Genomic DNA, 17,006 nt, shown 5'->3' with positions numbered 1-17,006 from the left:
ACTGGATGAGCTTCGTGTACGTGAAGCAGAGTTAGCTGCTCAGCAAATGACAAAAGAAGCAAGAAAGAAAAGGAGGAGGCAAGCACTGGGCTGTAGACATAGACTATGGGTTAGGGAAATTCTAGTGCATAAAAGACGCAGAAATGTAAGTCTGTATAAGAATTTGTGATAAACAAGTTTTAAGCCTCAGTATCTCCTAACTACATTTTATGCAATAAATGACCCGTTTTCTAGACCGATCTTAGAAACATGAAATTTTCGCATCATGCCAAGTGTGAGGTTCCACCTACATGGAACTAGAATAATTAAAATATCCTGAGTTGTTTTGTTTTTATGTCCATTTATTTACAAAATTGCGTCCAAAAATTGAGTGTTTGAAAAAAAAGATAGCATGCTCCACAATACAATTTTAGTAATAATTCTAGTTCAGAGTATTTAGAACGGTGCATTCAATATTTATGGAAAATTGTAAGTTGGTGTCTTAAAAGTTTCCAAGGTAATGGGCCACAAAATTTGATAATTTAACTTTGGCAGCATAGGACATACAATGTCCCCTTAAATGTACAAGGGTCCATGCGCGATCGGTGTTAGCAATGGATTACTAAAGTCAGTACGGTATAGACCGGGAGCGCAAACCGACTACTGTAGACACCCGTTTGAGGACATCAGGTGCCCGGGAAACTTTTTCAGCAGAAGCATCGCGTGTGCCGTGATACATTTTGTCGAAACCCCACATCCGAAACATTATTTCGTCTATGACTTAGCAAAAAGTATTCTCGTAATCATTTTGACAAATCGCTGAGAGTTCACAGTTACTGCACACACCTCTCTTTCAAAACGATAAGGACCAATGACGCCTACCCTGGACAACACACAACAAAACTGTAAGTACACGTTCTGAAAGTGGTGGCATCATATGCCGTTATCTGGTATTGTTACGAGGGGCGTTTGAAAAGTCCGAGCAAGAATAAAAACTACTTACGTGTTTGGGGTAAACTTTTTTTTATTTTTCGACCTAGTCTCCTTTTTGACTGATGCAGTTCGTCCAACGCTGTTCCAGTTTGTTGATCCCTTCCGAGTAATAGGAATTGTCCAAGTCTGGAAAATAGCTATTAGTTGCTGCAATCACCTGCTCGTTTGAACAAAATCTTGGTCACGACAGCCATTTCTTCAAATTGGTGAACAAATAGTGGTCCGAGGGAGCTAAGTCTGGAGATTAGGGACGGGGTGTGTGAAATGAGTTGGAATCCTATTTCCATTGATTTTGTGACCACAACTGCTGAGATGTGTGCTGGTGAATTGTTGTGATGGAAAAGAATTTTTTTTTTTTTTTTTTTCTTGCGGTCCAATCACAGGCGTTTTTCTTGCAGCTCGGTTCTCAAACGGTCCAATAACGATGAACATCCTGCAATTTTTCCAGATAGTCGATGAGGATTATCCCTTGCGAATCCCAAAAGACAGTCGCCATAACCTTTCCGGCCGGAGGACAGGTCCTCGCCTCTTTTTGTGCAGATTCTCCCTTGGTAACCCATTGTTTAGCTTGCTGTTTCGTCTAAGGAGTATAGTAAAGTATCCATGTTTCATCCACAGTGACGAAACGACGCTTGAAGTCCTGCGAATTCTTCCTGAACAGCTGCAAACCATCCGTGCAACCCGATCCCGTTTTTGGTCAAGCGTGAGCTCATGTTTATGCTGAATATTGTGTACCCATTGATTAGAGATGCCCACAGAACAAGCAATCTCACGTACCTTAACTCTTCTGTCATCAATCACCATATCATGGATTTTATCAATGCTTTCTGGAGTCGTAACTTCCACAGGGCGTCCATAACGTTCAGCACCACTTGTGCCCATATGGTCACACGGAAAATTTTGAAACCACTTATAAAATGTTCTAATCGAAGATGCAGAGCCACCGTAATGTTTATCAAGTTTCTCTTTAGTCTCCTGAGGAGTTTTGCCTTTCATAAAGTAATGTTTAATCACCACACGAAATTCTACTTCGTCCACTTTTTGACAATCACTCGACTTCCTAGATTCACACGAATACCAAACACAAAGAAATAGAGCAATATGGCTGAAACTTTGTGTGCGTTCTTTCCAAAGATGCTACTAACTAAACATGACCTCAACACGCGCCGGTGGTGCCATCTCTCGGACTTTGCACGGTCTTTTCAAACGCCCCTCGTAGTATTCCCGTAGGCCTGTTTTCTTTATTCAAGCATTCAGGTTGATGAAAAAGTGGTTCATCGCTAAAGAACAACCGCGCGTTGTCCGGCTACTTTACAAGCAACTCTTCACTTTCATTTTGTTCAGCTACAAACTGGCATTTACTGAGTTCCTGCACAACAACAAACTTGTGTGGATGGAAATGGAGGTCATCATTAAGAATTCTTCTCACAGAACAATCAGAAAGTCGATGGGCGAGCGTATGATAGCGTATCTAGCGCAGAGGAAATTGCAGAACTACTGCTACGATGTACCACGGGCAATTCTTCTTCTTTGCACTGTACCAGTTGCCTTGAAAGTTTCCTCTCACGAATATAATGACTACCGGCCAAGAATAGGCATTCGAGTGTGAGTACTGAAGTGTTCACGAGTTACACACTGGTCAGTGTCAGTCAACCGTACTTGAAGAAATTAGGCCACTATGACAGACCAAGCGTTGCCCCTTCGGTCAGGGCGTCCTCACTGCTGAGGTGGCTGGTAAACAAACTTCCAGGCCCATTGTTTCGAATGAGACCATCACCACCCTCGGCCTACAATCAACATCTTCGCGGTGCCCCATTCAAATAAGCAAGATTTATTGCCGCTCCATGTAAAAAGGGAGATTAGAACTGATGCAACAATTTCTCTCATACCTTACAGGGTTGTGAGCCTGTTTCTAGACAAAAATCTGGATTTTACTAAACCTACGGAAAACACGCATAGGTCAAAAGCTAAAAATACAATATAATAAAGCACTGCATTTTACCTTATTGATATTTCTGCTCGCCTTTCAGCCTCCATAGTAATATTGCCCTTCTTCCCCGTCGAGAAAACTTACAAACTACATGCCCGTAAATGGGTAATTCATCATCATTAATTCAGCTTCAAATGCAGCCAATGACAATTGGCTTCTCTGCAGTTCGCCAAGTGTTCCCCAACAAGCTGGGGAACGGCGTTGGAATGAGATACAGAAAACACGAAACAAACACCTGTGAAAAGGTTTTCACAGTTTTCATAATGACGACAATATTTCATCCACTTAATCATCAAACTTCTGCTTAAAAAATGTGCCCTCTTCTTCCCTGAGAAGGGTGTTTGATTGCTTACGTTCTTCGAACATCACATCCTCATCGGCACCTTTTTCATATCAAGAAGTCACTTCTATGAATTCTGAAACTGAGCGCTGTTTCCCTGTGAATGAAAATGGTCTGAAAGCTTTGTACGCGCTCTGTTCAAGCTTATCTAGGCCATGCTGTAAGTACACTATGTGATGAAAAATATCCGGACACCTGGCTGAAATGACTTACAAGTTCGTGGCGCCATCTATCGCTAATGCTGGAATTCAATATGGTGTTGGCGCACCCTTAGCCTTGATGGTAGCTTCCAATCTCACAGGCATACGTTGAATCAGGTGATGGAAGGTTTCTTGGGGAATGGCAGCCCATCTTCACGAAGTGCTGCACTGAGGAGAGGTATCGATATCGGTCAGTGAGGCCTGTCACGACGTCGGCGTTCCAAAACATCCCACAGGTTTTCTATAGGATTCAGGTCAGGAATCTGTGCAGGCCAATCCATTACGGGGAATTTATTGTCGTGTAGCCACTCCGCCACAGGCCGTGCATTATGAACAGGTGCTCGAAGTGTTGAAAGATACAGTCTCCATCGCTGTATTGCTCTTCAACAGTGGGAAGCAACAAGGTGCTTAAATCATCAGTGTAGGCCTATGCTGTGATAGTGCAACGCAAAACAACAGGGGGTGCAAGCCCCCTCCATGAAAAACACGTTCACACCACAACACCACTGCCATCGGATCGCCACATTGTGTACCATGATTCGGCACTCCACATCAACTTTTCCCATTGTTCAATCGTCCAATGTTTAAACTCCTTTCACCAAGTGAGGCGTCGTTTGGCATCTACCGGCGTGATGAGTGGCTTATGAGCAGCTGCTCACCTCCTGCCTAACTGTCATAGTACTTGCAGTGGATCCTGAAGCAGTTTGGAATTACTGTGTGACGGTCTGGATAGATGTCTGCGTATTACACCTCACGACTCTCTTCAACTATTGGTAGTCAACAGACGAGGTCGGCCTGTAGGCTTTTGTGCTGCACATGTCCCTTCACGTTTCCACTTCACCATCACATTGGAAACAGTTGACATAGGGCTGTTTAGGAGTGTGGAAATCTCGCGTGCAGACGTATGACACAAGTAACACCCAATCAACAGACAACGTTGGAAGTCCGTGAGCTCCGTGGAGCCCCCCATTCTCCTCTCTCACGATCTCTAATGACTACTGAGGTCGCTAATATGGAGTGGCTAGCAGTAGGAGGCAGCACAGTGCACCTAAGATGAAAAACCTGTGTTTTTAGAGGTGTCCGGATACTTATGGTCACACAGTGTAACAGACTGCTTCTCTTTCGAATGTTTTGACACGATGATGATTCAATGATTTTAAGACTATTGAGATCGCCACAGAGCCACGAAACTGATTTTCCTTCCTTTGTTCCAGAGAGAGTCTAAAGTGGTTCAAAAGATAAAACAAGTCCATTACTAGCTGACTTCTGATTTTTGCCGCAAACGAGTCGCACTTTTCACTATCGCTGCTATAAAATGAGTCACACTGTCACTGGAAAGGTTTTAATGTATTCTTCGTTGGATGCATAAAAAAAGAGAATAACGAATAGAGTTATCCATCTGCTTAATTGTTAGCTCTTTCTAATACGTACCCAGTACTGACAACATCATTTTCGTTGACTGTGCATCCATTTGAGTATTTCTCATATATTTTAAAATCTGGAAATTACTACGAAAATAAATTGCTGCAGAAATCCACAGAGACATAAATATGGTTACGTTTAACTGAGTAAAACACAGAGAATGCTTCCACAGCTACTAATTTTTCTTTCTCCACAGTTCCGCGAGAGATAATGAAAGAATTTACTTCCATCTGCGTTTTTGAGGCCGACTGTTGAAAAGAAGTTCTATTATTGCAGTGTTTACATGTTTTTAACTACATTTTCTTCGCCACGCACTGAAACGTGAGGGGCACATAGTGCAGTGAGCATTATGAGTATTCACTAAGAGCACCATTCACTATGGAACTTAATTTTTCAACTTTCATTTCCTTTTCGGCATTGATAGTTCTTTAATTTCTCTGTCTGATGACGAATCTATATTTGTAAAAGTGTTTCACGAAGGAAACTGCACAACAATACTTACTTGTTCCTGCAGAGAATGACTGAGCACTGTTGTAATCGACTTCTGACTCGCTGCTCAAAAACGATGGCGTTTGAGTCAGTTTTGCCACTTTAAGAGGTGAACACGCCAAGTGCCATAGCCAGATTTCTCAGAATCTTAGCTCAGATGAAGAGGAGCCAAAATAAGCGAACACGTGTCTCGGCTTATCTGTAGATACTTGACAGTTTCTCAGAAAACGATAGTCGGAGTTTTCCACACAATTTAGACGCCTTTTAGCGTGCGCCAAGATCCCGTGAGGTGGTGATATGATGGCTAACGTCGCGGTATTTAACTTCTATGTCCTGTGTTCGAAATCTGATTATTGTTTTCCGATTACTTTATTTTTTCATCTATCTACCCATATCCGTAGAATGTTACGATACAAATGTTACTTAATCAACGGGGGGGATACAAGGGCGTTATATTAAATGTAAAGTTACGACTGGGTTTCAAAATAAATGCTACACATTCAGTAGATTACGTATGTTTGTGTATGGTATTTACACGGGTTCCGATCTTTTTACATTCTCATATTCTAATATTTCATTCTTATTGGGTTTCAAAGTAAGTGCCATACATTTATTGCATTATATACGAAGGGCTTATTTCAATAGTGGTACATGTCCATTACCTCCACGTTTCTGCCTATAATGCTTCTGAAATTAATGATCCAAACAAACAGAAAGAACTCTTGCAAGAAGCTATGTGCTTGAATATTTCTGGTATCTCAACTGCAGATTTTTCGTCGTTCATTTAACTTTAGGACTCTGTATCTCAATATGAACAGAAATGAACTTGTACCACTATTGAAATAAGCCCTTCATATGTCTCTATATTATTTTCAGGGATTGCAATATTTTTTAAATTCTCATATTCTTACACTTCATTCTTATATCAGATCTTAATCCTGATGTTGTATTGTTCTGTTTATTTTTCAGCGAGATTTGGCGCATTCCCTTGGATGATACCGATTCTAAACATACGAACTCCGAACACCACTGTCATATTTTAATAACTTGCACATTGTTACGCTTCAGGCTGTTGGGCACCATCAAGGGCACTCGACGACAAGAAATCAGAGACACAATGCAGAATAATGGTAAGACAGAGATTTAGGAACCAGATTTTAAATTGTAAGACATTTCCAGGGGCAGATGTGGATTCTGACCACAATCTATTGGTTATGAACTGCAGATTGAAACTGAAGAAACTGCAAAAAAGTGAGAATTTAAGGAGATGGGACCTGGATAAACTGAAAGAACCAGAGGTTGTAGAGAGTTTCAGGGAGAGCATAAGGGAACAATTGACAGGAATGGGGGAAAGAAATACAGTAGAAGAAGAATAGGTAGCTCTGAGGGATGAAGTAGTGAAGGCAGCAGAGGATCAAGTAGGTAAAAAGACGAGGGCTAATAGAAATCCTTGGGTAACAGAAGAAATATTGAATTTAATTGATGAAAGGAGAAAATATAAAAGTGTAGTAAATGAAGCAGGCAAAAAGGAATACAAACGTCTCAAAAATGAGATCGACAGGAAGTGCAAAATGGCTAAGCAGGGATGGCTAGAGGAGAAATGTAAGGATGTAGAGGCTTGTCTCACTAGCGGTAAGATAGATACTGCCTACAGGAAAATTAAAGAGACCTTTGGAGAGAAGAGAACCACTTGTATGAATATCAAGAGCTCAGATGGCAACCCAGTTCTAAGCAAAGAAGGGAAGGCAGAAAGGTGGAAGGAGTATATAGAGGGTTTATACAAGGGCGATATACTTGAGGACAATATTATGGAAATGGAAGAGGATGTAGATGAAGATGAAATGGGAGATAAGATACTGCGTGAAGAGTTTGACAGAGCACTGAAAGACCTGAGTCGAAACAAGGCCCCGTGAGTAGACAACATTCCATTAGAACTACTGATGGCCTTGGGAGAGCCAGTCATGACAAAACTCTACCATCTGGTGAGCAAGATGTATGAGACAGGCGAAATACCCTCAGACTTCAAGAAGAATATAATAATTCCAATCCCAAAGAAAGCAGGTGTTGACACATGTGAAAATTACCGAACTATCAGTTTAATAAGTCACAGCTGCAAAATACTAACACGAATACTTTACAGACGAATGGAAAAATTGGTAGAGGCGGACCTCTGGGAAGATCAGTTTGGATTCCGTAGAAATGTTGGAACACGTGAGGCAATATTAACCTTACGACTTATCTTAGAAGAAAGATTAAGAAAAGGCAAGCCTATGTTTCTAGCATTTGTAGACTTAGAGAAAGCTTTTGACAACGTTAACTGGAATACCCTCTTTCAAATTCTGAAGGTGGCAGGGGTAAAATACAAGGAGCGAAAGGCTATTTACAATTTGTACAGAAACCAGATGGCAGTTATAAGGGTCGAGGGGCATGAAAGGGAAGCAGTGGTTGGGAAAGGAGTGAGACAGGGTTGTAGCCTCTCCCCGATGTTATTCAATCTGTATATTGAACAAGAAGTAAAGGAAACAAAAGAAAAATTCGGAGTAGGTATTAAGATTCGTGGAGAAGAAGTAAAAACTTTGAGGTTCGCCGATGACATTGTAATTCTGTCAGAGACAGCAAAGGACTTGGAAGAGCAGTTGAACGGAATGGACAGTGTCTTGAAAGGAGGATATAAGATGAACATCAACAAAAGCAAAACGAGGATAATGGAATGTAGTCAAATTAAATCGGGTGATGCTGAGGGTATTAGATTAGGAAATGAGACACTTAAAGTAGTAAAGGAGTTTTGCTATTTGGGGAGCAAAATAACTGATGATCGTCGAAGTAGAGAGGATATAAAATGTAGACTGGCAATGGCAAGGAAAGCGTTTCTGAAGAAGAGAAATTTGTTAACATCTAGTATAGATTTAAGTGTCAGGAAGTCGTTTCTGAAAGTATTTGTATGGAGTGTAGCCATGTATGGAAGTGAAACATGGACGATAACCAGTTTGGACAAGAAGAGAATAGAAGCTTTCGAAATGTAGTGCTACAGAAGAATGCTGAAGATGAGGTGGGTAGATCACGTAACTAATGAGGAGGTATTGAATAGGATTGGGGAGAAGAGAGGTTTGTGGCACAACTTGACTAGAAGAAGGGATCGGTTGGTAGGACATGTTTTGAGGCATCAAGGGATCACAATTTAGCATTGGAGGGCAGCGTGGAGGGTAAAAATCGTAGAGGGAGACCAAGAGATCAATACACTAAGCAGATTCAGAAGGATGTAGGTTGCAGTAGGTACTGGGAGATGAAGAAGCTTGCACAGGATAGAGTAGCATGGAGAGCTGCATCAAACCAGTCTCAGGACTGAAGACCACAACAACAACAACAATGCAGAATGCAGGCTAATGAGGTAGCGTTTAGTTTACCGGAGCTAAATAGTAACTGCAGAGCCGAGTATTTTGTATTCGCTCTTGGCAGCTGTCCCAGCGGAGAAGTTTCACTTCAGAGAATTAACTGGTAACTCCATGCACCACCTATACACTGTCGCAAACGTCAAAATAGGAGACGGCCACGAAATTCCACGTCTTTGCAGAGGCAGAAAGCCTGTTATTTGCTAGTGAAAACTGCAACGTCAGTGAATTTGCACGAGGTAGAGTGCTACTGCGGTAGCACCCACACGGAAAAGACAGGATGGCGGGGGGGGGGGGGGGGGGGGACGAAGACCACTGTTGCTAGTGGCTGTAATAGAAATGGAAGTGACGTTTAGTTTCCAGTTGAACGCTGTTGATTCCAACTTGGAGTTTGTTAATGTAAAATCCAGAAGCATCAGTACCTACCGAGTAGGAGTAGGGGAGGAATCTAAAGGTGGATGTCCAGGGGTATTCTCGAAGTGCAGAACGATTCGCCAGGTTAGCCGAGCCTTGTTAAGTGCCGGTGGACTGGTGGGCCGGCTATAGGAACGGAAAAATGGTGCGCCGCCACGACTCTTTGAAAACCCATGTTTTTATTTTCTGGGAGAGTTCTCTGTCTGATAGCGGGGACGCACTATTCATCTCTTCCTATAGTGGACCCACCAACCCCACGAACCAACAAGTTGATGTCAACAGCATTCAGCTGCCACTCCTATTATGGCCATCAATAACAGTGTTTACGTCACTTGCCCTCTCCCCCTCCCCCCACCCCGCCCCTTTCTTTTGTGAGAGGGGGCTGCTGTAGTAACACTCTGTGCCAACCTACTGACGTTGCAGTTCTAAGGAGCAAGCATCGAGCTTGCAGCCTCCGATAAGAGGTGCCTTTTCGTGCCCATCTTCTATAGTGACGCCTTGCAACAGCATCTTGGCCGTAGATAAAGTCACCAGTTAATTCTGTGAAGTGAAACTTCAGCTCCCCAGAGCAACTGCAATTTGCAGGGCTTTAGTGTTACTATTTAGCTCCGGTAACGTAAACGCTACCACTTTTGCCTGCTCTCTGCATTGTGTCTCTGATTTCCTATCTGGGAGTGCCCTAGATAACTCCCACCTGCCTGGAGCGTAGCAACGTACAAGTTCAAATGGTTCGAATGGGTCTGAGCACTATGGGACTTAACATCTGAGGTCATAAGTCCCCTAGATCGTAGAACTACTTAAACCTAACTAACCTAAGGACATCACACACATCCATGCCCGAGGCAGGATTCGAACCTGCGACCGTAGCAGTCGCGTGGTTCCGGACTGAAGCGCCTAGAACCGTGCGGTCACAGCAGCCGGCAACGTACAAATCATTAAGTCACCAGTAAATAACACCACGAGCAGGTTTGCCACAGCGACATTTCTTCGTATGAGTCTCACTATGGAAGTAAACGTCATTAACATTGTTGAAGATCTCACGCGCTAGCAATAATTTCTTGGCAAACAATGCCTAACGGATCACTTCGTCCGAAACTGGCGCTTGTAATTGATTATGAGCGGCGATAAGACACAGGAATTTCACCTAAAACAATTTCAAATAATATTTCCATTGATTTCTTGCTTTTTCCTTTTTTGTATTTCATCGACCAAACATACAATTTGTAGACGAACAAGGGCAACGTTATTTCAGTATACGCTGAAAACATTCGTGTTTTAATGTTCTAAAGGCATGGGTAGATAAATGATAAGCAAAGATAAAAATAAAAATCATAATTGGGTTTCGAACACGGGGTGCTTAAGTGTGAAGCCACGAAGCTAGCCACTGTCCCAGTACTTCGGTTATAACATCATCTCCTAAAAGTCACATCAGTTACCTCGAAAACTTTGAGCGTTGTTTTCTCATGTACGGAGGAATATATACGGATAAGCCGAGGCACGTTTTCGCTTGTTTTGACTCATTTTCCACTAAGCGAAGTTTCTAAGAAATCATGTTATGGCATTAGGTGTGTTCTCTTCGTTAGCTCTCTGATGAAACTAAATGTTGAATTCAAAATTACAATACCTTTTACGAAACTGGCCCTTAGTTTTAAGCCCATACTGAACAACTTAAAGTGGAGTCTTTACAATTACGTGAAATCTTGTCCACTTTTGTGTGATTAAGGCTTTTTCCTATCCCGACAATGTTTAATCGGGAGTAGGGTTTGCAACAGGAATTTCGGGACAATCCCGATTAAATTAGGATATCTGGCAACACTGCTACCTCCTCAACAGGAACCATTTAACAAAGCAAGGCAACTATGATTCGCGAAAGTTAAGTGACTGTTGCATTTAATTAATCCGATCTACCGTGAGATTTCTATCCATTCTTTGCTTTAATAACCTGACTTGATTCTCGTCGTATCTGCAAGAAAAATCAGAGGTGCGTGCTTTGGTACATGATTGTCCGAACATAAATGTAGAAGCAGGGCGGAGGTTTATCTCTCACTCTCAACAGTAATTTTGGCAGCAGGAGAACAACGTGAACGAGGAAACAAACAACGTGAACGAGGAAACAACGTGGAGCACGAAATGGGCTCCCTAGTTTTCAGAGAATACTGCTAGAAGAACGTGGGCACCCCGTCCAATTACAAAAAAATGGTTCAAATGGCTCTGAGCACTATGGGACTCAACTGCGGAGGTCATTAGTCCCCTAGAACTTAGAACTAGTTAAACCTAACTAACCTAAGGACATCACAAACATCCATGCCCGAGGCAGGATTCGAACCTGCGACCGTAGCGGTCTTGCGGTTCCAGACTGCAGCGCCTTTAACCGCACGGCCACTTCGGCCGGCTCGTCCGATTACAGTCCGCGTAACATTTAGTTTCCGTATTCAAAAGTGAAAACCGAGTAATCACAAATGTTCTGCGGCTTTAGAACGTAACTTTTGCTGGAAGCTCGCGAAATGACAACCGCGGAGATGGTAATCACGCCAGCGGACGGCGTTCCTTGTATGTACGCACCGGCTGAGGCCCACGTCGCGGAAAAGCGCCGCCTCCATTCGGCGGAAGTCGTACACGCTGTTTTAGGTGGCGCGGAGAGCACGTCCGTGCTGCTCACATGGGAACCTCCCCATCGCACCCCCCTCAAATTTAGTTATAAGTTGGCACAGTGGATAGGCCTTGAAAAACTGAACACAGATCAATAGAGAAAACAGGAAGAAGTTGCGTGGAATTATGAGAAAAATAAGCAAAATATACAAACTGAGTAGTCCATGCGAAGATATGCAACATCAAGGATAAACTCAGCTCAGGAGCGCAGTGGTCCCGGGGTTAGCGTGAGCAACTGCAGAATGAGAGATCCATGGTTCAAATCTCCCCTCCCGCGAAACGTTTTTCTTTATTTTGGCAAAGTTATGATCTGTCCATTCGTTCATTGACGTCTCTGTTCACTGTAACAAGTTTAGTGTCTGTGTTTTGCGACCGCACCGCAAAACCGTGCGATTAGTAGACGAAAGGACGTGCCTCTCCAATGGGAACCGAAAACATTTGATCGCAGGGTCATAGGTCAACCGATTCCTCCACAGGAAAACACGTCTGATATATTCTATACGACACTGGTGACGCCATGTGCGTTACATAACAGGAATATGTTGTCGACCCACCTACCTTGTACACTTGGCGAATGGGTAAAAACATTCTTCTACGTTGCCCGATTAGGTTTTCTTGTGGATGTAATAATTACTCCCATAAAAGTGATGAAAACATAAGAGTTTGTCACATAAACTGCAACAAATGAATCCAACAGTTTCGCAGTCGCTCAGTTTCGGCTGTGCTCTGTCAAAACATATGCTTCAAATTTTTCTGTGTGTAGATCGTCAAATCCTGCCTCTGTCCAAGCAAATCTGAACATGTCCTGGAATTTTGGAGAGTGAAGTTGATCATGTGTGAGTGCCTGAACTTTGACAATTGTCTGAAAATAAAAAATTAAACTTTTCGCTCGACGGGGGACTTGAACCAAGGACCTTTCGCTCCGCAGCTGCTCACCTAACCACGAGACCACGGCGCTCCGGAGTTCAGTCTATCCTTGATGTTGCTTATCTTGCACATGGACTACTCGGTTTGTATATTTTGCTTATTTTTTCACAGTTCCACACAACTTCTTCCTGTTTTCTCGATTGATCGGTGTTCAGTTTTTCAAGGCCTATCCACTGTGCCAACTTATAACTAAATCTGAGGGGTGTGCGATGGGGAGGTTCCCTTGTCAGAGGCGCCGCGCGACTCGGCACGCGTGCGCTTTGTCGCTATGCAGCGCCGGGCGTACGTGGCGTAACGAGCAGCGCGCGGGTTTCGCGTTACGCCGCTGCCACGGCTGCCGCGAATGCAGCCCCTCACGTCTACGGCGGTTTTCTAACACCCTGCCTCGTATTTCCGGATAATAACGAGGCATCCTCTGCTAACTTTGAGAGCTGCAACACGATAGTCACGAGCATTAACACAAACATTTTTGCGGTTTAATAACTGCTGCCTTTGTTGCAAACTGTCTGAATTGCACAGTGAGGTAAACTAAAAAAGGTGATTTTAAGTCGTTCACCTTGTATTACTTATCATGGAAGAAAGATTAAGAAAAGGCAAACCTACGTTTCTAGCATTTGTAGACTTAGAGAAAGCTTTTGACAATGTTGACTGGAATACTCTCTTTCAAATTCTGAAGGTGGCAGGGGTAAAATACAGGGAGCGAAAGGCTATTTACAATTTGTACAGAAACCAGATGGCAGTTATAAGAGTCGAGGGGCATGAAAGGGAAGCAGTGGTTGGGAAAGGAGTGAGACAGGGTTGTAGCCTCTCCCCGATGTTATTCAATCTGTATATTGAGCAAGCAGTAAAGGAAACAAAAGAAAAGTTCGGAGTAGGTATTAAAATTCATGGAGAAGAAGTAAAAACTTTGAGGTTCGCCGATGACATTGTAATTCTGTCAGAGACAGCAAAGGACTTGGAAGAGCAGTTGAACGGAATGGACAATGTCTTGAAAGGAGGATATAAGATGAACATCAACAAAAGCAAAACGAGGATAATGGAATGTAGTCAAATTAAGTCGGGTGATGCTGAGGGAATTAGATTAGGAAATGAGACACTTCAAGTAGTAAAGGAGTTTTGCTATTTAGGGAGTAAAATAACCGATGATGGTCGAAGTAGAGAGGATATAAAATGTAGACTGGCAATGGCAAGGAAAGCGTTTCTCAAGAAGAGGAATTTGTTAACATCGAGTATAGATTTAGGTGTCAGGAAGTCGTTTCTAAAAGTATTTGTATGGAGTGTAGCCATGTATGGAAGTGAGACATGGACGATAACTAGTTTGGACAAGAAGAGAATAGAAGCTTTCGAAATGTGGTGCTACAGAAGAATGCTGAAGATAAGGTGGGTAGATCACGTAACTAATGAGGAGGTATTGAATAGGATTGGGGAGAAGAGAAGTTTGTGGCACAACTTGACTAAAAGAAGGGATCGGTTGGTAGGACATGTTTTGAGGCATCAAGGGATCACAAATTTAGCATTGGAGGGCAGCGTGGAGGGTAAAAATCGTAGAGGGAGACCAAGAGATGAATACACTAAGCAGATTCAGAAGGATGTAGGTTGCAGTAGGTACTGGGAGATGAAGAAGCTTGCACAGGATAGAGTAGCATGGAGAGCTGCATCAAACCAGTCTCAGGACTGAAGACCACAACAACAACAACACCTTGTATTCCATTATTCCGCTCTGGTTTCGTATAGGGAGCGGTAAGTAAGTACCGACGGCAAGACGGCTTGTCTAACGTAGTGTTTAATTTGTTTACGAGACACTGCGTAGAGCTACGCGCAGAATACTGAGAAGGATGTTAGGTTAACGAGTATCATCAGTTTGATACAACTAATTCTGTCCTGAGAACCATACAGGCCTAAAGCACATCGTTGTCGATTTTATAACTATAGCTCCTGACATCTTTTGATGTTAGAGTGAACCATATGTACCTATGCTCTACCCCTACACTGTACATTTGGACATTTGGGAAAAGCTATGTCATCCATTTCTCTGATATTAGCTTCCATATTTGCCCAAAGCGCGTATTTTCATTGCTGTACGAGAGCTCGCTGTATACACTGACGCTCATTTCTTCATAAAAGTCAGAAGCTCTTGAAGGAAAGTCAGATAGTATTTTCATGTCCCTTGGTTTCAGCATTCCGGTCTGTAAAATTGATAGTGTCGGTTTCAAAACCATTAAAAGTAATACCGACCTCGCTACAAAACCATTTGTTCATGGTAACAAAGTACATTTCAGAAATTTTACAATGATGAAGTTTTCAACAGACGGCTATGAACTGTCGTTTACAATATCACATTTTGCATTGGAGTCGTGGGAGGTCACCATTTGTTTCAAGTCACATTGAGGGAGAACACAATTTGTTATTTCGCCACCATCTGTTGATGCCTTGCAAATACCTACGTGGAACGCAAATATCAATCACGAAAGACAAAGGCTAGACAAAACTACTAGATTTCATGCCTGAAGTGAACAGACAGTATTACCGACCAAAGAATGTACTTCATGAAAATTGTAACGATCACTGGCATTTTCACAGTTTATTTGTACCATATACGCCGCTCTGGGCAAGTTGTATATATCGTGATTATTGAACAAAAATATTACTGAATGTGATATAAAATACATTAGCTATTCTCCTTATATTTTTATTGTAATATTTCTCTGTATTTAGGATAGGAATTTTTCTGTATTTAATATGTGAATGTAAAATGTGTCAGTATTTGCGGTATCAGAGATATAAAAATTTGCCAGAAATCAATTTACAAAGAAATGTTAATAGTCGGGAAATGCTATATAAGGACTAAACATTATGTATTCTTTGGTCGTCTCTGATCAGACGTTATCGAGGTAGGTCGCTGTGAAGAAGCTTTTAACGAATGTGTAGAAGTCTTTTGTCTCCGTCTGGACTTAGCCGCCATTAGACGATGTGTTACGAATTAATGTGAGTTGAATTGTTGTTTGAGCTAAATATATCAGTATTTATCAAAAGTGTGAATTATTTATGTAAATTAGCTTGCCCACGTCATCTATAAAATTTCTTTAAGAATTTTTCAGCATTTTTTAGCGGTGTTGCTGGGCTGTGCCGCGACCAACAATCGCAGATCTGAAGCGGCGGCACATTTAAAAAATTATCAAACCCGTAAATCGGGAACAGATGCATAAAAATCATTAGTGAATTAAGAAATTGTTCTTCCTTTTCAGTGATCCTGTGGTTGATAAGAATTGAATTAATTATACGTTTGTGCATTCGTAGGCGGATAGTTAATGTTAGTTAACATTGAAATTTAAACAGTTTGGTTCTTTAAAATAACTCAAATGCGTAGTGAAGTAGGTTTGATCAGTGATAAATGTCGGCTTGGCAATAATTAAAACATTTTCTGCTGATGGGGATAATCTTGTGTTCTGTGGCTATTGCCGGGATAAAATTCAGTAAAAATAGTTAACAAAAAAACCCACTGCATCTGGAAAGTGTATGCCAAGGCCGAATGATTTAAAGGACTCAATTCTCAACTAAATATTATTATCCAGTTAATATGAGTGCACGTAAATAATTTTTTCTTTAAATGTACGTAATCCTTAAGAAAGTAAAATTTTTTATTACCACACGAAAATAAGAGAGTGGTTCTACAACAAAGTTCGCACGAAAGAGACTTAACTTAAAAGCAAAAAGATAAAAATTTATTATTCTTCTTTAACGAAATTTAAAATCAATTCCAAATATTTCGACGATTTCGTTAAATTGGCGCCCAACGTGGGGCTCGAATATGCAGTGGCCACTAAATATCCGTGAGATAACTAGGGAATTAATATAGTCGAACTTTGTTGCAGAACATTTAATAATTTTTCTATGTATTGTATGTATTTCATAACCAATATTGTGTGGTAATACCTGTGTATGATTTTTTGCATGAGAACACTATGTATCCAGAGGCAAGCTGAAGAAGAGAGCTCATTATTTCGAAAAATTAATTACCTACCACAATATCAGGGGGCAGCTGCACCCAAGATAGATCACCAAAAGGTAAAGGTACAGTGTAGTTGTCCTGTGGGTAGTAAAGTAGCCTCAGTGCAGTGTTCTCGGATCATTAGTGGTGTGCTTGTTGTTAGTAATTTGTTTTAAAATAACAGGACATTTAAGTAGTTAGTCATTGTAGTATATAGTAAGTGTCT

This window comes from Schistocerca nitens, chromosome 6 (genome assembly GCF_023898315.1).
Source record: "Schistocerca nitens isolate TAMUIC-IGC-003100 chromosome 6, iqSchNite1.1, whole genome shotgun sequence".
Taxonomy (NCBI): domain Eukaryota; kingdom Metazoa; phylum Arthropoda; class Insecta; order Orthoptera; family Acrididae; genus Schistocerca; species Schistocerca nitens.
The sequence above is the reverse complement of the archived record's forward strand: the minus strand, read 5'-3'. Positions refer to the sequence as shown.